The following is a 22,290-nucleotide window of genomic DNA, read 5'->3' as shown; positions in this document are numbered from 1 at the left end:
TATTGTCCCGTTTCAATTGAATTCCCTACTTGTCATATATTTCAGAGCTCTTATTTCTGTCCAGAGTCTTATTAACAATCATGAAAAAAATCAAATCTTTGTTGAAAAGGTGCAATTTCAAGAAAATTACCATAATATTCCTGCACCTAATTCACCAATCTTGTACTTAGGTCACATAGTTCTTATTTATAGGCAACCACAATCAATTGGAATTTTTGTCCATCAACACCTATTGAGTAATCATCGCTGAGCAATTCATCACTCTAAATACCATAAAAAATTAAGTGACTTATGATACCAGAAAAGGGAGATAAAAATAGAACAAGATGACACCTTCTTGGACCGATCAGCGAATTGAACATGCTAAATTGTTGTCATGTAGATGCGAAAGTAAATTTCTCCTTAATCTAGTACAAATAATTACCTCCAATTAGGGTACCACATCAGTAAATATTGCTAATTTTTGAAAGAAAGAACTCAAAGCATCATGCTAAAATCATCTTAAAACCATTATCCAAGAAATAAAATGATGAATTTTAGGGAAAGAGAAAGATAACCGAGTAAGTTATACTATGCAATTAACTTTAATACCATAGACATGGCCCTGCTACCTGCATGTTATAGACATTTTTGGGCACTGCAACCCCAAGCATAAAATGTCCATAAACCAAGGGCTCCTAAGTCCCTAAAAGTGTTGTTTTAACCCCTAAAGGAACAAGGTCAACTGATTACAGCTCCTCCCAGAAGTTCTCCATGAAAAACTGCTCAGAATTGGTCAAAACAGGATCATTTCAGCTGCTCCATAGGAAAAGTGCGTTGCATTGCACCTAAATACACTATGTGGGGGCGTTGCATTTCAAGAAGCCCTTATATGGGGTGGGATGGGCGATAAAAGACAAATGGCAGTGTCATTCTACGACGTGGAGAGGCAATGGAAGCTTCCAGAAACTTCTCCTGTGGCACTTGCCTCTCTGAATTCGACCAAGGATGAGTAAGAGATCATCAGTCTCCAAGTGGAAGCAAGAACTATCAGAGGGAAGAAACTAATCAAATCACAAGCTGACTCATCCCCCTTACAGATATCTATATATGGATCCCTCATCCCAGAGATCCAGAGGCTAGAATTTTGCATATTGTAAGGAATTGCTGTTGGTTTCTTGAGACAACATCAGATTGTTGGGTGATCTAAGCTTTGTATGAGGTGAAGAGGGGCTTACTTGCTGAGAGGATGATGTTGGGTTAGAACAACTGGTTGTAACTCCCCTTGGCTCTCTCTTGTTTATCAATAAAAGCTATTCAAGTTTTCCTCCATACTCTTGTGTCATTTATGTTTGCTGCATTTGTATGGTCAATTTACATCTGATCCTAGATTGTTTATGATTATAGATCCATGTTCTTGTATAGTGCTATGCTACTATGATCTTACAGGTACTCTGTGAAGCTGGGTGTGCAAGGGAACAAGTAGCGAAAGACTATCAAGAGAGAGAAGAATCGAACTAGGAGATTAGCGCAAGACAGAGGTTGGTCTTCTGTGTTCTTCTCTCATCTATACTTCATAAAGGAAAAACGAAAGTAGCTTTACTTTGTTTGATTCTAAGGTAGCTATCACACCTTAGTGGGATAGAGCAGTTTTGTATAGACACTTTTCCCTGTAACAAAATGGCGACTCCACTGGGGATGAATTAGTTTGTTTGTTTATCTTCTTTGTTGTTTACTTTATAAACTTACAGACGGAGCCTGAAGTTGTGCCAGGTAGCTTTCGAACTGCATTTGCTCTGCAAATGCAAAGTAGATAAATGTCGCTTTAGTCAATCTCTGGGATTTGTTTATAAATTAAACAACTGATTTACAAACTTTCTGATTGCCTCTTGTGATAGCTCTTAGATCCTCCTTAGATCTACCCCTGGTTGTTGCATTACTGATTACCATTTGTTCGGCCAAAACCCATGAACTGAACTGCAAACTGTGACCCAGAACCCAAGCAAAGAATCGTCTCTGGCCCAGCACAGGTACTGTTCTGTGAATCTGAAATTCAGCGCACTTCCCGAGTGTAGTAGGTGCGCTGCATTTCAAATTCTCTGTGTTACAGGTGCGCTGATCGGACTAGGCATTGTTCAGTTTTGGTCTCTGTGATTCATTCTTTCCAGTTCTATTCATGAATTTTGTTGCCTGTGATCAGTATATCTCTGTTTGAAACCCCTTTTCCTTGTTGTTATTCCACCTCCTTTGTACAAAAGAACTGTAAATGTTTTTATGTGTTTGTTGAGTCATTTTCAGTTCTCCTTTGCAAAAAGTAACATAATCGCGTTGTCGTCCTTTGATTTTAAAGTGTCGCAAGCGTCGTTTTTAGTCATAGTAAAGAGTTTGATTGCTGTAGATAGTCGATTATCCTATTACTATTGTTTTTGGTCTGAATTTGTGGTTTTTTTAGTGTCAAAAACAAGTATTCATTTCCAAATCGTAAAATGTTGTGATTGTCTCCATTTTTGATTTCGAAAAGAAACTTGTTGATAATTGTCGCTTGAAACGAAATTCAAATTTTTGCATCAACTTTCTTTTTACCATTCATATACTAAGAAATTCGAAAACAAATACATGCATGTGCATTTGCATTTAGACAGTCTGATTGGTTTGATTTAGAAAAGTGCATTTAGAGTGTGCTCTTTGCTCTTTGTGAAAGAATTCTGTCTTTCTTTCCTTAGTAGCTAGGATTTTCATTGCACAAAGAAGATAAAAAATTGTTTATCATCTTAGATTTCATTTTAGGAATTGTGTATATACATCACGCGGTGAACCTGAAAGGAAAACTTCATAAACAAGATCAACTATAAAATAAATTCAATGAATCTAAAAACGCTTTGGAACCTAACGCACAACATCTAGAAGTCTAGGCTAGAGACGTATTCTGGCGTCGTAAAGCCTGGTAACTGTTGTTCTCACTGTTGGTTGGGTGATTCCTCCACTTTGAGGCGATAAGTGCTAGTACGGACTTGTGCTCCCACGTACCGTCGAGTATATTTTGGGAGACCACAATAGGCTTAATCCTTTATCTGTAGGAAGCCGTGTCTACCGCCCTATCGATCGCAATGCACTGAACACAACATTCGGGAAGATTGACTGTTGTACCATAAAAAGTATTCTGCAGTTTTGCGATTGGTTTGGTAATCCCTCTACCTAGATTTCCAGAGCAGTCCCTTTCATTCCTTTTTAGACTCTTTAACAGAAAAGGTCCATCTGAGCACTTGTCACTTCAGGCTCATTAAAAATCGAAGGAAACTAGAGTCATCTTTTGTTTTTTCTCGACTCTTAAAAATTGAAAAAACAAGTTGTGTCAAAGCGTCTAAAATTCATCTAATTCAGAAACATACTTCTCCTTTATTTTTGGTTGATCGAGTAATCCGCAATCGTGGAAGAAAGTCAATTGAAACCCCATCGTTCGCAGAGGCTTACGAGTCAACCGTCTTTGTCTCCAGAATCGAAGCTAGTACGGAGCAAGCGAACTCGTTTAACCGGTTCCAAATCTCCTGGTAAAGTTAGAACTCTGGTTCCAACAACATCAGAGACTCCGGTTACTCCAAACATTTCTGGTATCCCTGCCTTTACAGAAGAAGTTCAGCAGCCACCATAGGACAGTAGTATTGATCCTAGTCTGAGGGAAAACGCTTGTGTTACTGAACCAGTTTCATCTACAACCTGTTTAGAGAGTGTTGTTCCCCAAACATCTGTCACTGCGGATTCCATACCTTCTTCGGCACCATAAATATTTTACGGACCTGACGGTCTACCCCTTCCACCTGGTCTGATTGCTATAGAAGAGATTGTGGAAGATCCTCCATCTAGTACTCCATCGCAATTTGGAGTCGGGATGACTCTTTATCCTTCTTCATCAGAAGTTAGTCTACCGCGAGCGGAAGCTCCTGTAGAATTGCTAGGTAATCTTTTAGATAGACTAGAAATGTCTGAACAACCGTCAACATCTAGGACTGTGTCGTCTGACACAGCGACAGTAGAACTTCCTGCCGCAACTCCAACAATGTTCGCCAGTATACCAGCTGTCCCAACTAGCTCTCATTCACTAGAAGGAGCCCACTTAGGGGCTATTTCAACAGTATGGTCCATTCCTGTTTGTTCATCCGGAATAATATCTGGAAACTCTTATGTTGAGTCTCAAAAGATTGATCCATTTAGAGGTCAATTTGGTCAGTCCGGCCCTCAAGGGAAAACCATTCCCTTGAGTACTGGATTACCACCGTATGGTGGGCAGTACACCCTTTCATTGTCCCCTCTGGGAGGACAGCCATACGGGAGCTCACAAAAAAATTCAGGTTATGTTGGAATTACTTCAAGCGGTTGGGTACCGATACTACCTCAACAACCAAGAGTTGTGTATTCGATGCAACAATGCTTACCTATGTCAAGTATACCAACTACGCTAGCTATTGTGATGGTGTCGCAAGTTCAAGCGCTGCCTGTTGTATGCCAACCTCAGGCTTCTCAGGTTGTAATGCAACAACCCCTTAACCTTGTGACCCAACCACAGTCGTTGACTGGTGGAATGACACAGGTTCAAACGGGTACAATTACCCCTCATCTTGGTCAAACAGTTAGCATCGGGCAACAACACGTGGCTTCAAAACCATGGCTGGTGCAATACCAACAACCGCAGTTCCAACAAGTATATCAAGGTTCTGAGCAGCAAATCTTTGCAAATAGTGGGCAGCCATATATTCAAAACGGTCAAAATCAACCATTTTACAATGGTCATGCCCACTAACCTTACCAAAATTACTAGCATCAAATGCATTATGCTGGTATGCAAAGACCAACTGTTCAGGCAATCCCATCTTATCCTGGGTATGCTTCACCTAACTTGAATCAACAGTTTCCCTTCGTGGCAACTTTAGAGTTACCTGATTTAAATCGGTTAACAAACGATCCAATCGCTTACGCCCCTTGGTGGCCCGCGATTCCGCATAAACTTTCGTCTAATATTCCTAAATTTAATGGAAATCCGGGTGAAGATCCGTCGAATCATGTGATGACCTTTCATCTGTGGTGTTCACCAAACACCTTAAACGATGATTCGATTAGGCTTCGCCTCTTTCAGAGGACGTTAACTAGTCCGGCAGCAAAATGGTATATCGAATTGCCCAAAGCTTCATTTGACAACTTCAGTACCCTAGCTACAACCTTTTTAACCGATTTTCAGTTACCGATAAGGTACGAAATGGGAATGGAACTTCTTACCAATTTCAAACAAACAACGACCACTCACATATCTGATCATATACATGAGTGGCGACGTCATCGTAGAATGGTGAAAATGTATGTTCCCGATTAGCTTTTAGCTGAATGGTTTATTAAGTCATTATTGCCTTCCATCACGGAAGATGTGGCAAAAGGGGGAGTCGTCACAGAAGAGCAAGTTATTGCTCGTGCACAATATTTGGACTTGATTTACACTTAGTCTGGCACGCTCTACGATAAAATACCTGACGCCCCTAGGCCGGAATTCTCAATTCCTCCTCCTCCTAAATCAAACAATGACTCTCATGCCGGCGATGGCGTGATTGGCGCAACAGACACGAAATGGACAAAGGCTACATCTAAAAAGGCCCGTAAGATTTCCAGTCAAAATGCAAAAGAAGAACTTCTTGCCTTGAAAGTAAATGCCGTATCAACAGATAAAGGCAAAGAAACCAAGAAACCAGTAAGCAAGAAGAAAAGCAAAGGGAAGAAGAAGAAACAGGAGGAATCATCTCTTGAAAAATATTCTTCAAACCCTTATGGAAATAGGAAACCAAATTGTCCATGTTTCATATGTGATGAGGATCATTGGACACAAGATTGTCCACAGAGAGTGGAGTTTAGAAAATTCTTCAAGAATTCAAAAACCTCGGAAGTGTTAACTGATCCGTTTCCAAATCTAGGAACAAATCTGGTTGAAAGTGGGAATGCTTCCCCGTCTCAAGTGCTAATGTTGTCGGTTTCAAAACAGCAAAATGATGCTTTGATATCGACAAGGAACAAAGATTATGGGAATCCACAGCTATCGAACAACAAGGATAAAGATCAACCTAGTAGTTCGACAACAACTTCGACAGAAGTTGCGCCACCCATCGTTCTTGAATTGACAATAAAACCGCCAAAGGGAGTAGTACACAAATCGACATTTAATCCTCGTGCCAGAGCAGCACAACATTACAATATAGTAGAAGATTTGGCCCAATCGCCATCCGATATGTCGACTCTTGAGGTACTACAAAATTGCCCATCCCAAAAGCAGGCTTTATTATCAGCTATCGGTGGGATAGACCCAAAGGATTCCAATCTTTTGTCCTTCAATCATAAAGGATACGATCCTCAATTACCAGCTCAACTAGCTTTCCTTGTTCAAGTGAAAGCCCTCAACAAAATTGTTCATCGGCTAATCATTGATGAGGGGGCATCTACATGTATTATGTCGATGAGTTGCTGGAAAACTTTAGGATCTCCAACCTTGTCGTGATCTTCGACGACATTAAAAGCATTTGATGGACGAACATATACCCCATATGGTATTCTAAGTAACTTGAAGGTTGAACTAGGAGGAAAGACAATAGAAATAGATGTTGAAGTAATCGACGGAAACCTCGATTACAACATCCTACTGGGAAGACCATGGATATATGCTATGGCTGCTGTTGTGTCGACCTATTTTAGAAGATTGCATTTCCCTTTGAAGGAGGGATTACAATCGTCGATCAACAAACCTTCCTCCCCAATGGTTCTCAAGTTACGGGAAGCGTTCCAATGATCCATGGAAGCCCGCATTCGCTTCAAAATATCGGAGTAGGCCTACTAAAAGACCCTATATTAATGGGAACTTTTGCACTTCCACCTCCCATCAATCTGGCGGAAGTAGTGTCGATAGGAACCTACAGTATGATTGAAAAGATCTCAGAAAACGATATAAACATGGATCATACGCGGGTATTGCCTCCAAGTCCAATAGAAATATTGTAGCAATCAATGTTTCTAGCATGGGAGGCAAACCCAAATCAACGCTCATCAAGCGTTTGGATAGATAGGTCAAAGGAATATGACACCCCTTCAGATCCTTGGTCGCAAGTGCATGACACCGACGAAGGAATTGTTCAATCAATGTTAATTGAAGGGGCACCATGGGAAGATTACCACCATCGTTCCCTTCTTCCGGATTGTGAGGAAGATACTCCTGATGACCTTCATTATCCATCAGTTTTTGATTTTCCATCAAATACTGTAAAAACGGTGGATTCCGAGTGAAACTTGTCCAATATTGAAGAGACTATCGCCATAAATATCTCGACCAAAATAGATGTTGTAGAGAATATTTATGTTGGCAAATGTTGTTCTCCTTCAGAACTGGAAATATATAACGCTCTTTTTCGTGAATTCAGAGACGTCTTTGCTTGGTCATATGAAGAAATTCTAGGCATTGACTCGAGAATAGTTGAACACGAAATTAAGATGTATCCAGATGTCAAACCAGTACGACAACGACTACGGTAGGTGCACCCCAAGAAAGCCGCTGCCATTAAGGCAGAAGTTGAAAAACTTCTCCATGCTGGTTTCATTTACCCGGTTCCTCTAACCGATTGGGTATCGAATATTGTTCTTGTTATGAAAAAACAAGGAATGATAAGAGTGTGCGTCGATTATAGGGATGTAAATCAAGCTTGTCCAAAAGACAACTACCCTACACCCTTTATCAACCAGATAATTGATGAATGCGCCGGATGTGAAATCTTTTCGTTTATGGATGGATTCTCCGGGTATAATCAAATAAATATCTGCCCACAGGACCAGTCAAAGGCTGCATTTATTTGTCCGTGGGGCACATTCGCATATCGAAAATTACCCTTTGGTTTAAAGAACGCAGGGGCAACATTTCAAAGGGAAATGAATTATGCCTTCCATGATCATTCAACCATAACAATCATTGGGATCATCCTACGTTGCCTGCCTGGGATCAGGTTGTGGAAGCTTCCTTTGATGCTTTAAAAGAATCCCTTATGAAAGCATCATTAATGTATGCTCCCGATTATCAAAAAGACTTTAACCTATATCTGGCTGCAGCGGATACAACCATCGCAATGGTTTTAGTTCAAGAAGACAACGGAATTGAACATCTTATATATTATTTAATTAAAAACTTAAATGATAAAGAAAGCAAATATTCTTACGTTGAGAAGCTAGCACTCGCAGCTGTTCAAGCGATACAGAGATTTCGACACTATGTCCTCTTTCGAAAAACTACCATTCTATCATATTGCAACCCCATGACTTATATATTGTCGCGATAGTTGCTGGGGGGCAAATATTCAAAATGGATAGCAATTATACAAGAGTTTGATCTGGAATTTGTAAAATCCAAGTCAAAGAAAGCTCTAGTTTTCGCAGAATTATTATGCGATCTCCCATCGTCGTCCAACGATGAAACATCTGAAGAAACAATCGTGGATGAATCTTTGTTTCTGATATCTTCAAGCAATCCGTGGTATGGAGATATAATCATCTATCTCCAAACCTAAAATTATAGGCCTAATACTACATGCTCCGAACAAAAATGTATTCGATACCAATCAAAAGACTACATGATCGTCGGTGATACAATTTACCATCGTGGTGTCGATACAGTTCTGAGAAGGTGCCTCACTCATTAGGAGGCCGAAAAATTCCTGAATGATTGCCATTCAGGCGCGTGTGGGGGGCATCACTCTGGTTATGCTACGGCGCAAAAATTTTTACGAGCAGGATACTTCTGGCCAACAATGTTCAAAGATTGCATAACCGCAGTCAGAAGTTGCCATGCCTGTCAAATTTTCGATAGCAAAACCAAAAGACCACCCGCACCTCTACAGCCAATAGTTTCTGTTGGGCCATTCGCCAAATGGGGCATTGATTTCATGACATGTAACCCCACCTCGACCGGGGGGGCATGGGTATATCATAGTCACAGTTGACTATTTTACCAAATCGGCCGAGGCGATGCCTATATTAGATAATACTGGTGAAACAACTGCCCTTTTCTTTTTCAATCATGTAGTCACCAGATTCGACGTCCCACAGGCTATAGTCACAGATCATGGATCACATTTTCGCAATCACATGATGGCCGAATTAGCTACCAAATTAGGGTTGTCGCATGACATCTCTACTCCATATTACCCGCAAGCCAACGGACAAGTTGAAGCAATCAACAAGGTCCTGAAGCGCATGCTGCAGAGGATGATTGGAGTCCATAAAAGGAGTTGGCACCTGATCCTGTACTCAGCCTTGTGGGCTTACCGAACATCGGTAAGGAATGCGACCAGGTTTACACCTTTCCAACTGGTGTATGGCCTAGAAGCAATATTACCAGTTCAGTGTGAAATCTCATCCCTCAAACTCGCGATTGGCCTTCTCCCCGGAACTTCAGAAGAGGAGGCTCATTTCTTGGAATTAATCCAATTGGATGAAACCCGTCGTGATGCCGCTTTGGCTAACGAAGCCCATAAGAATCGAGTCAAGGCGCAGTTCGACAAGAATGTCAAACCCCGTGTCTTCTCAGAAGGTGACTTGGTCTTGCTTTATGACCAAGAATCCTATAAATTGGGAGCAGGTAAATTCAGGTCGTTATGGATGGGCCCCTATATTGTTAAAAGAGTGTTAGCAAAAGGAGCCTACGAGTTGATGGATTATGATGGAATTCCACTGTCGCAACCCCGTAACGGGTTGTACCTTAAGCGTTACTATGCTTGATTCAGTATAGTAACCTATATGCTTTTGTTACGTTTTTGTTTTCGCTAAGAGCAATTATTTTGGTCAAGTAATCCACTTTTTACATTTATTGCAGATGTCAAACCTATTGGAGTCATGTGTTGGGTATGCCGACGGAGCGAGTAATAGTTCGCGGAACCTATCTTCTGCGGCATGGGCCATTTTTGATCCGAGCGGTGAGTTAGTAAGTTTCAGAGGGGTATGTATTGGTCGATCAACGAATAACATCGTTGAATATAGCGCGTTGATAGAACTTCTCTCTGATGCCATCACACATGGTATACATCGACTGATTGTCAGGCTAGACTCACAACTCGTCATACTACAACTCACTGGTATCTACTCTGTCCGAAATCCAGCTATTTATCGCATGTTCCTAAGGGTTAAGATTTTGGAAAGACAATTTGATTTTATTCAATATCAACATATTTCTAGAAACTTAAACACATTAACTGACTCATTGGCAAATTATGTGTTAGATAGACATTTGCAACATTTATATAAAGAAGCATCTCATCAATATTTGCATTTGGATCATGTAACTTAACCAAAATAAAGCTTCGAAAATCAAAAAAATATATATAACTGCTTATGGTTTACACATAATGTTCTGTAACCAAGACAAAATTGGTCAAATGACCCAAAACTCAAAACGCTAGGGGGCACCCTAGTCTAATGGTGCTCGTGATAGCAAGTCACAGCCTGTGCAATCATGCGTAAGAGCTGAGTCCATCGTCTGGGCACACCAGTGGTATGCCACTGCAACCTCAAGGGTAGCTCGTCAGTCCTCACATCTGGAATACCAAGAGTAAGGCCCTCAACCTATTCCTGTAATGTTGCGAGAGTCTCAGCCACATCGAGGTCGCGAAGGATAGCCCTTCCAACAACCTCTCCTGCTAGAGCAGCAGCTGGTACTCTCAAGCGTGCTACTGGCCGAACGGGACCAACATCTGTATGAACACGTGAGTTTTGATTAGTCTTGACAGAGTAAAGCACAAGGACAATATAAAAGGAAAACGATAAACAAGAATATGGTCAAAGAATTTACCAATGGCGCCGCACTGTTCGCCAGCCGGCAGTACCAAATCTGGGTCACCCCGGAAGTCCATGCCAGCATATGGATACTCAGAATAAACCATCTCTTGACGATAAAACCACCCAAAGAAGGTATCGGAAAAAGAAATCTGAGACTGACCAGCATGTCTGGACATATGGTCGACCCATCTCTGTGTTGGCATTATGTTTCTAGTATGGCTATATATATGTTACAGATGGTGTACCTGATGGAAACCCCCATGGCAAGGCTCTCAATATATTGAAAATTAAAAAGTACACAGGAGATCAGTTCAGAAAGTGCGTACCCGCAGGTACATGTTGGAAATAATACTGAGAGGGGGGGGGGGTGAATCAGTATTATCAGATCAATAAAACTTTTTCAATGCTCAGAAACATATACGCTACTTCCGTTAAGTGAACTCGCGTGTACACGCTACTGTGTTTAATGAAACTCATGTATATCCAGAAATCTTATAATTCAGTTAGGTTAATCTTCAGTAAATGCATCAGAACATTATTAAGCATATTAACAGTAAACAGGTGCAGTATAACAGAACAGAACATCACACAAGAGCCACACACATGAACACCATGATATAAGGTGGAAACCCAATGTGGGTGAAAACCACCTGCTGCAATTCGTCTCTTTCTTCTTTAATGAGAAACTTCTTTTACAATGTACTGGTGCAGTCCTTTACCAGTACGCAGGCTACAACCTGCAGAGGGCTACAACCCTCTCTCGTTTTCCAACTACTTCTGGAAGGGAGCTACAACCCCCTCAACTCTTGTACTAGCTGATCCATTTACTAGTACGTAGGTGCTGACCCTACAACCTTCAGGGACCACGTTTCATCAATTTTCAGACTGGATCCAAGAGTACAAAACAAACATTACCGCAATACAATCATCAACTTATACTTGCATTATAATTCATTAAACAACCCAATACCGAATCACTGAAACCCTGTCATCAAGAACACAGAACCCAAACCAGAGTCCAGAACTTTGCAACAACCACCAGAATCAGCAGCAACCTGAAATATCAAACCTTATCATGCATACGCTACTTCACTGTACCAAAACCGCGTGTATACGCGCTTTCACCAAAGGCAACCCGCGTGCAGATCTAGAAATAGATTCTTATGCCTTCGCTGTCAGATCCGACCCTTGCCAAACGTCCCAAACAGATAACCAGCAATACCTGATCCTCTCACTGCGTCAGACACACAATGCATATTTCTTTGCCTAATGATCTTCTCCTTATATAGCCTTAGGCCTTGTTCAATACCAAGAGCCAAAACCATAGAAACACAATACCATCAACCTCGAAACTAGGGATCAACACATCCGTCGAGACATTATGGTCCAAAACCATAGGCACAACTTCCAAGGTCTAACTGCCACGAACCAAAGGTACTTTTCACATGTACGCGCTTTTACTGAAGCCAACCTGCGTGTACACGCTGATTCTCCTTGCTGAACCTGCGTATATCTCTTTCTTGTCCTGCTGTACTGAGATCTGTCCTCTGTGTCCTCTGATTAAGTTGCCATCACCTGTACCAACCTCTGAGCACCTGTACCAACCTCTGAGTGAGTTGCCATCAAGGACAACACTTGAAACATAATGCCAACAATCTCCCCCTTTGGACTTGATGGCAACCACCACACCAAGTCACTCTCCCCCTTTGACATCAAGGGCAAAGGGCGGACCAAGATGTTCTCTTCTTTGGTATACCTCTTGCTGTCCATACTGCTGTCCATACTCCCCCTGAGTACATGCTGAAGTTTCTGATTTGGCTCCCCCTTTGTATATGCCAAGTTGTATCAATCCATCCATGCTCCCCCTGAGCAGATGCAGGTTCTAAAACCAGCCATTCAGATCTGTACCATAAGCATCAGTCTGCAATACTATTCCTTTGATCAAACAACAAGAAGTTTCATCAACAACTTCTAACCATAATGCCAACAATGAAGTATATGCTCCCCCTGAGTGTGAGCCAACCATGACTGAACCATTTCCTGAGTCTGTTCTGCTGCCCTTTATGCTCCCCCTGAGCCTGAGCCAACCATGACTGAACCTGGGTATGTTCTGCTGCCCTTTCTCCATATACGCGTCTTTGCAGCCTGTAACTCGCGTATATACGAGACTTATCTTCATTATATCAGCGTATGCAGGATGGAATACTGAATTTCATCACTTGCAGATTCCCCTGTGTCTGTTATGTCAGCTGACTGAGTTATGCCACACCTTTCTGTCTCTGTCTTCTTCAATTCCTGCAACTGTGATGATGTATGGTCCTCTTGTCTTGAATTTTGAAATCTGCTCCTGCATTCCCTTGCTTTATGCCCATAGTTGTTGCATGTATAACACCTTACATTTTTCATGTTCCTTCTATCACAATCAATTGCTTTGTGTCCATATGCATTACAGACAAAGCAATATCCTCTGAAATACCTGGGATGCGATGATCTTTCTTGAACCATTCTACTTCTACATCTGGCTGCAACATGTCCAAGATTATGACATACATAGCATTCAACATTATTCAGTGGAGGAAATAATCATCTATCACGTCCATAGTTAGGAGTAAAGGATCTTCCTTGAGGAATTTCTTTCCTTGGTTGTTCCTTGAGCATTTCAGATTTCTCATTAGAGTTTCTTGCCTCACCTTGTGAACTAGATTCACCTTCAACATATTCATGAAAACCAAGACCAGTCTTGATAGCAGGAGATCTTTGACTATTAAGAATATCATCCAAGACTTTAGAACTATCTTGAAATCGTAAAAGCTTATCCTTTTCTTCTAGTTTACCTTTCAAGATATTTACCTCAACTTGATGTTGTTCTTCCTTTTTCAGATACTGCTTCCTTAGGTCTTCTTCAACTTTTCTCCCTTCTTCCACTTGTCGCTTTAGTTTGATCACTTCATGTTCTTGATCTTCAAGATCTTCTTTTAGAGAGAGGATCTTTGATTCAAGTCTCTGAATAGTTGTGCTCTGATCTTTTGCTATATCCTGCAATTTCTCCCTTACCCTGGTTTCTGTCTCCAATTGTTCTTTTAATTTGGCAACTTCTTCAGTTTCTGCATTCTTCTTTTCATGTGCCATGAAACTTTTAATATCTTCGCTATTATTGGATGAAGCATTCTTCTTTTCATGTGCCATGAGACTTCTAATATCTTCACTATCATTGAATGAACTTTTAATATGGGTATAATAGCTTCTACCATCTTCTTCAGATATCTTGCCTTTGTTATGAGGGCATCTAGCAGCATAGTGACCAATTCTACCACATAGAAAACATTTGAAAGGTAGCTTACCTTTGAACCGTCCAGTTCCCCGTTCAAGATTCTTGACAAAATTTACCTCATCTTCTTCCTCTGACACTTCGAATGCGGCCTCTGCTGGTACCTCTTGTCGCATTTCAAAAGCAGTTAAGATCCCGTGAAGCTGTGACATGGTGATTTTCTGCACATTCTCCTTTTCTTGTATGGCAGATACTTTAGAATCAAATTTAGCAGACAGAGATCTCAAAACCTTTTCAACTAAGACAATTTCCTCAAATTCTTCACCCAGATCCCTCATACAATTCACAATCTCATCCATACGCAAGAAATAATTAGTTATGCTTTCATTACTACGCATCTTAAGAGTTTCATACCGGATTCTGAGAGTTTGAAGCTTTGCTCTTTTTACCTGATCATCTCCTTCGTAGCTTGTAACGATTTTGTCCCATATTTCTTTAGCTGATTTGAAATGCATGATCTTCATAAATTCTGATTGAGTCAAACTACTCAATAGGACAGTAACAGTTTTGGCATTGAGCTCATATTTCTTTTTCTCTGCTGGATCTGTAGGGGTTGCTGATGGAAATTTGTATCCTCCTTCTTCGATTCCCCAAACTTCTGCTCCAAGTGATTGTAGATATGCAGTGGTCCTTATCTTCCAGTGAGTAAAATTGTTCCCGTCAAAGACTGGTGGCCTGATGCGTGCCTCTCTTTCTTGATTAGCCATTCTGATGGATCTTTTCCTTCAAGCGATCAAGCTTCCTCTGAAGGACCTGCTCCGATACCAATTGTTGGAAATAATACTGAGAGGGGGGGGGGGGTGAATCCGTATTATTAGATCAATAAAACTTTTTCAATGCTCAGAAACATATACGCTACTTCCGTTAAGTGAACTCGCGTGTACACGCTACTGTGTCTAATGAAACTCGCGTATATCCAGAAATCTTATAATTCAGTTAGGTTAATCTTCAGTAAATGTATCAGAACATTATTAAGCATATTAACAGTAAACAGGTGCAGTATAACAGAACAGAACATCACACAAGAGCCACACACATGAACACCATGATATAAGGTGGAAACCCAATGTGGGTGAAAACCACCTGTTGCAATTCGTCTCTTTCTTCTTTAATGAGAAACTTCTTTTACAATGTACTGGTGCAGTCCTTTACCAGTACGCAGGCTACAACCTGCAGAGGGCTACAACCCTCTCTCGTTTTCCAACTACTTCTGGAAGGGAGCTACAACCCCCTCAGCTCTTGTACTAGCTGATCCATTTACTAGTACGTAGGTGATGACCCTACAACCTTCAGGGACCACGTTTCATCAATTTTCAGACTGGATCCAAGAGTACAAAACAAACATTACCGCAATACAATCATCAACTTATACTTGCATCATAATTCATTAAACAACCCAATACCGAATCACTGAAACCCTGTCATCAAGAACACAGAACCCAAACCAGAGTCCAGAACTTTGCAACAACCACCAGAATCAGCAGCAACCTGAAATATCAAACCTTATCATGCATACGCTACTTCACTGTACCAAAACCGCGTGTATACGCGCTTTCACCAAAGGCAACCCACGTGCAGATCTAGAAATAGATTCTTATGCCTTCGCTGTCAGATCCGACCCTTGCCAAACGTCCCGAACAGATAACCAGCAATACCAGATCCTCTCACTGCGTCAGACACACAATGCATATTTCTTTGCCTAATGATCTTCTCCTTATATAGCCTTAGGCCTTGTTCAATACCAAGAGCCAAAACCATAGAAACACAATACCATCAACCTCGAAACTAGGGATCAACACGTTCGTCGAGACATTATGGTCCAAAACCATAGGCACAACTTCCAAGGTCTAACTGCCACGGACCAAAGGTACTTTTCACATGTACGCGCTTTTACTGAAGCCAACCTGCGTGTACACGCTGATTCTCCTTGCTGAACCTGCGTATATCTCTTTCTTGTCCTGCTGTACTGAGATCTGTCCTCTGTGTCCTCTGATTAAGTTGCCATCACCTGTACCAACCTCTGAGCACCTGTACCAACCTCTGAGTGAGTTGCCATCAAGGTCAACACTTGAAACATAATGCCAACAGTACACCGTGAAGGGACCGCAGCCTGATACGCAGATAAACCGTCCAGGAGGTGCGTACCCCCAGTGCACTCATTTCAAGGCAGAGAAAAGCACACATGGGGTTTCTTATGTTTAATCTTTGATATTTAGCCGACGGTATTTGTGTTATTATGGTGTCGGCCTGTGGTATTGATCCATGATTTGAGGAAGAGCTTTCCTATATAAAGCAAAGGAGATCATTTGGCTGTGCATGGGCTTGGGTTGAACATCTTATGAGAGCTAGATCTGAAATATTATGATCTCTTGGGAGTAATATCTAGATCTAAATAAGGCGAATCTACTGATGGATTGAGATCTCTTCGGCGCATGATCAGATCTATAGATCTGACTGTCTGGGTTATTCTTGAAGTCTTGAAATCATCTATGCCTGAAGGTATGCAAGTACAGTGAAAGAAAAGTGCGTATATATGTTGGAACGGTTTCAGGTGCGTCGGTACGCAGGCACAGAAGGGTTGCAGGTGCGGAGGTCCGCAGGCAGATCAATGGACACAGAGCGTAGGTAAGCAGGTGAGCAGTTGAGTACAGTGCGTACGTAAGCAGGTGAGCAGTTGACTACAGTGCGTACGTAAGCAGGCGAGCAGTTGAGCAGGGTGCGTACTATAAGCAGGCAGTACATGGGTGAAGTTGCTTACTTCTCTTGAAATCTTTGTTTATCATTGCTGTGTTCTGGGTTTGGTTCTATTATTGTTGATCTGGTTACTACAGTTGACTGGGTGATTCTCTTATACTTGATGATCATTTGATGCTTATGGATCCAGTTTGAAAATTTATGAAAAGTGGTCCTTGTAAGAAAAGAAGTAGGGGGTTGTAGCTCCCTTCCTGGAGAGACTGGAAAACGAGAGAGAGTTGTAGCTCTCTGTAGGTTGCAGCCTGCGTACTAGTAAAGGACTGCACGAGTACAAAACCATTGTAAAAGGAGTTTCTAATTTGAAAGAAGATAGAGACATATTGCAGCAGGTGGTTTTCACCCACATTGGGTTTCCACCTTACATCTTGTGTTCTTTGGTGTGACTATCTGTTTTCTTTGTTCATGCTCATTATTTTATGGTACTGACATGCAAAAATAATTCAAAGAACAAATAAGGAAGATTTATTAAAAGAATTAGATAATACTGATTCACCCCCCCTCTCAGTATTATTTCCAACAATTGGTAGCAGAGCAGGTCCTTCAGAGAAGCTTGATCGCTTGAAGGTAGATCGTTCATCATGAGCAACTATGAGAGAGAAGCATCAATCAGGCCACCGGTTTTTGATGGGACAAACTTCAATTATTGGAAGGTAAGAGTTACTGCCTATCTTCAATCTCTTGGTACAGAAGTTTGGGACATCGTAGAGACAGGCTACGCTTTTCCTTCAGCTACTCCTACAGATGCAGCCGAGAAAAAGAAGTATGAAACAAATGCGAAAGCAGTCAGTACTCTATTAGGATGTATATATCAATCAGAATTCATGAAGGTAATGCACTATAAATCCGAAAAAGAGATATGGGACAAAATTGTCACGAGCTATGAAGGAGATGAACAGGTAAAGCGTGCTAAACTTCAAACTCTCAGAATTCAGTATGAGACTCTCAAAATGTATAATGATGAAAGTGTGGCTAACTATTTTCTTCGGGTAGATGAGGTTGTTAATTGTATGAAAAATTTGGGTGAAGAAATAAAAGAGGCTATTGTGGTTGAAAAGGTTCTAAGATCATTGTCCCCCAAGTTTGAATCTAAAGTATCTGTAATAGAAGAAAAGGAAAATCTACGAATTCTTACTATGTCTCATCTACATGGAATTCTAACTGCTTATGAAATGAGAAAGGGAGGTCCATCAGACAGAAGAGAAGCTGCTTTCAAGGCATCAGGCAAAGGAGATTATTATGAAGCAAGCCACGTCCCAGAAGAAGAGGAAGAAGAATCAAATTTTGTCAGAAATCTTCAAAGGGGTTCTGGAAGGTTCAGAGGTAAGTTACCTTTTAAATTCTTTGCTTGTGGAAGAGTAGGTCATTATGCTGCAAAATGTCCTTATAAGGATAAAGGAAAGGAACCTGCTAGATGGAACAAGAAACAGAACGCAAATAAGAAAAGCTACTACACTCATGAAGATAGTGATGGTCTATCAAACAGTGATGAAGATGAACAAGGTAATGAATATAAGTTGTTAATGGCATTTGAAGATGATGATTATATGGATGCTATAGATGTGGATAACCTTTATGATGAAATTACTAGACTCAAGAGATGTATAGAAGAAAAGAACATGATCATTGATACTCTACAATTTCAAATTGATGAAAAGGAAAAACATCTTGAAAAATTAGAAGGTGAAATTGTTGGTCTTAGAAAAGAGATTGAGAAAACAAAAGCTATTAATATCAAGTTTGTCAAAGGATCTGAAACTTTGGATGAGATTATCAATGTGCAGCGGTCTCCACTAAACAAGACAGGTCTGGGCTATAATGGAGAAACTTCTCAAGCATCCACCTCAAAAAGTTATCTTGATGCAGCAAGAAGAAATGAGCAAAAGAACAATGAAGATCATCAGGTAAAGCAGGGACAAATTACAAACAGAAACTATCAGGGGCAATCCATCTTAAGGGTGAACAAAAGCTACAACCAGCCACGGGTAAAATCTTCTCAATTTGGTTCAAGAATAGATGACAATAGAAATTACAATCAATTGGCTGGTAGATTCGATAACCGCAGAAGTTTCTTCAATGGACAATGCTTTTCTTGCCATAACTTTGGTCACAAAGCAGCTCAATGTGTTGCATATAAAACAATCATGACTAGGGAAGCTCAAAAACAAAGAAGTATGACCGGGATTACAAAAAGGACCTATAACAACTTTTCGGTTCTTGAAAATGAAGTTGAATGTTCTATTTGCAATAAATTTGGTCATGAAGACTCTCAATGCAGGAGCAGGTTTCAGCAGAAAAAGGAACAAGCCTCAAGCACCAAAACATGGAGAATAAAGGAACCACAAACAGAAAGATGTGGGATAGCATTTTATGCAGAGGGACAGGAAAATCTATGGTACATTGACAGTGGATGTTCGAAGCATATGACAGGTGATAAAGAAAAACTTGAGTCATATTCTGCTCTAGGAAAAGGAAAGAAAGTATCTTTTGGAAATGATACTCCTGCAACTATAAAAGGAAAAGGCATTGCTCAGTTAAAAGAAAAGGTCAAGGCTGGAAATGTTTTGTATGTTGATGGATTGAAGCATAATCTTCTAAGTGTCAGCCAGATGTGTGATCAAAGAACCGAGGTTATATTCAGATCAAATGGATGTCTTGTTCGTGATCTTGATACAGGTAAAACAGTGATCAAAGGCAAAAGAACTCCAAATAATATGTACATATTTGAAGAAGGACAACAACAATGCTATCTGAGCAAGGATGATGAGCACTGGTTATGGCATCGGAGGTTGGGACATCTAAGCTTTTCACAAATAAGGAAAGCATGCAAATATCAGGCAGTTCGCGATCTTCCAGATATCAAAATTCCTGACAACACCATATGCAAATCATGTCAGTTTCGAAAACAAACCAGAACTAACTTTCCAGAGAAAGAAGGATCAGCTAGCGTGCCTCTTGAGCTAGTACATACAGATACATGCGGTCCTTTCAGGAAAAGAACACCTCGAGGAGAAGAATACTTGATATTATTCATTGACGATTTCTCCAGGTTTGTCTGGTTAGGACTTATGAAGCACAAAGATGAAGCATTCGAAAAATTCAAATCCTTCAAAGCCTTGGTTGAAAATGAATCAGGTCACAAAATTAAGTGCCTCAGATCCGACAGAGGTGGGGAATTTACTTGAAATGAATTTTTCGATTTCTGTGAAGAACATGGGATAAGAAGAGAATTCTCTACAGCAAGAACTCCTCAGCAAAATGGAGTTGTGGAAAGAATGAACAGAACAGTCCAACAAATGGCTCGTGCTATGCTTGATGAGTCAGGAACTCCCGCAACTTTCTAGGGTGAAGCTGCACATGCTGCGGTTGTTATTCTCAACAAAACAAATGTTCGGGTGAACACCACTCAAACTCCTCATGAGCTCTGGAGTGGTAGGACTCCTTCGGTAAAGCACTTCAAAATCTTTGGGATCAAAAGCTATATCAAGAATACTGATGAGCAGCTTGGCAAACTTGAACCTAAAGCAGATGAAGGCATTCTTCTTGGTTACTCTCCACATAGGAAAGCATACAAATGCTAAAATAAAAGACTTGGCAGAATTGTTGACAGCATTGATGTAGTGGTTGATGAGAAGGGATACATTCCTAGGCAAGTACATCATGAAGACATCGAAGAAGATGAAGGCTACCCCCAACGACAGAATGATGAAGAAGAAGAACCTCAAGAAGAAACTCAAGAAGAACCATAGGAGCAAACAAGAATAGAAGAAAAGACTCCATCCAGATATGTCCAGAAGAATCATCCAGAATCTCAGATTATGGGGCAGAAAGAAGCAGGTGTACAAACAAGAAGAACAGTTGCAGAAGCTTCAAGCTATTTGGCATTACTCTCGTCTATTGAACCACAAAATGTGAAAGAGGCGTGCAAAGATGAATGTTGGGTGAAGGCAATGGATGAAGAACTTGAGCAGATCGAAAAGAACAACACTTGGGAGCTGGTTCCTAGACCAAAGGATAAGAATGTTATCGGAACAAAATGGGTCTTCAAAAATAAATTGAATGAAAATGGGGAAGTAATTAGAAACAAAGCCAGACTTGTTTGTAAAGGGTATGGGCAGCAAGAAGGAATAGACTTTGAAGAAACCTTTGCTCCAGTTGCAAGACTTGAGGCCATCTGAATGTTCCTTGCTCTCTCAAGTTTTCAAAACTTCAAAGTATTTCAAATGGACGTGAAATCAGCCTTTCTGAATGGAGACTTGGAAGAAGAAGTATACATTGAACAGCCAGATGGGTTCATTCTTGGAAATGATCCAAATCTTGTATGCAGATTGAAAAAGGCTCTCTATGGTCTCAAACAAGCTCCAAGGGCTTGGTACTACCGTTTGGACAAATATCTTCATCAACAAGGCTTTTCAAAAGGATCAGCAGATAGCAATCTTTATATAAAAGTTGAAAATGACAAATTGCTAATACTTGTTGTGTATGTAGATGACATTATTTTTGGTAGCAATGAAGAAGCTATGGGTCAAAGCTTTGCCTTGGTCAGGCAGAAAGAATTTGAAATGTCCTTGCTAGGAGAACTGACATATTTCCTTGGTTTGCAAATCCAACAAAGAGGAGGAATCTTTTTATCTCAAACCAAGTATCTCAAACAGATTTTGAAGAAATATGGTATGGAAGATGCAAAACCAGTATGTACACCCATGGTCATAGGATGTAGCCTCAGTGCAAATGATGAATCTGCAGCAGTACATCAACCAACCTACAGATCTATGATTGGAAGTTTACTTTATTTGACAGGTACCCGACCGGACATCATGCATGCAGTTGGAATAGTTGGAAGATTTCAGGCAAATCCGAAGGAGACTCATCTTCAGGCAGTGAAGCGAATTTTCAAATATCTTCAAGGGACTCAAAATTATGGCTTATGGTATCCTAGAGATACAGATCTTACACTTCATGCTTATACAGATGCAGATTGGGCCGGAAGCGTGGATGACAGGAAAAGCACAAGTGGTGGTGCATTCTTTATGGGTTCCAGACTGGTATCTTGGTTCAGCAAGAAACAGAGTTCGATTGCCTTATCTACAGCTGAAGCGGAATATGTTGCTGCTGCATCTTGTTGCACCCAACTCCTTTGGATGATGCAGACTTTGCAGGATTTTCAAATCACTTGTACACCACCAATCCCCATCTTATGTGATAACACAAGTGCAATCAGCGTCTCAAAGAATCCTGTTATGCATTCAAAAACCAAGCACATACCAATCAAGTATCATTTTCTCCGGGAACAAGTGCTTGAACAGAAGGTCAAGTTGGAGTATGTTCCTTCTAAGGAACAAGTTGCTGATATACTCACCAAACCATTGCCCAGGGACACTTTTGAATACCTC

The sequence above is a fragment of the Pinus tabuliformis genome, chromosome 1_1 (assembly GCF_031772625.1).
Source record: "Pinus tabuliformis cultivar Carrire ecotype Pingquan chromosome 1_1, CPIR1, whole genome shotgun sequence".
Classification (NCBI taxonomy): domain Eukaryota; kingdom Viridiplantae; phylum Streptophyta; class Pinopsida; order Pinales; family Pinaceae; genus Pinus; species Pinus tabuliformis.
Note: the sequence above shows the minus strand (reverse complement) of the source record.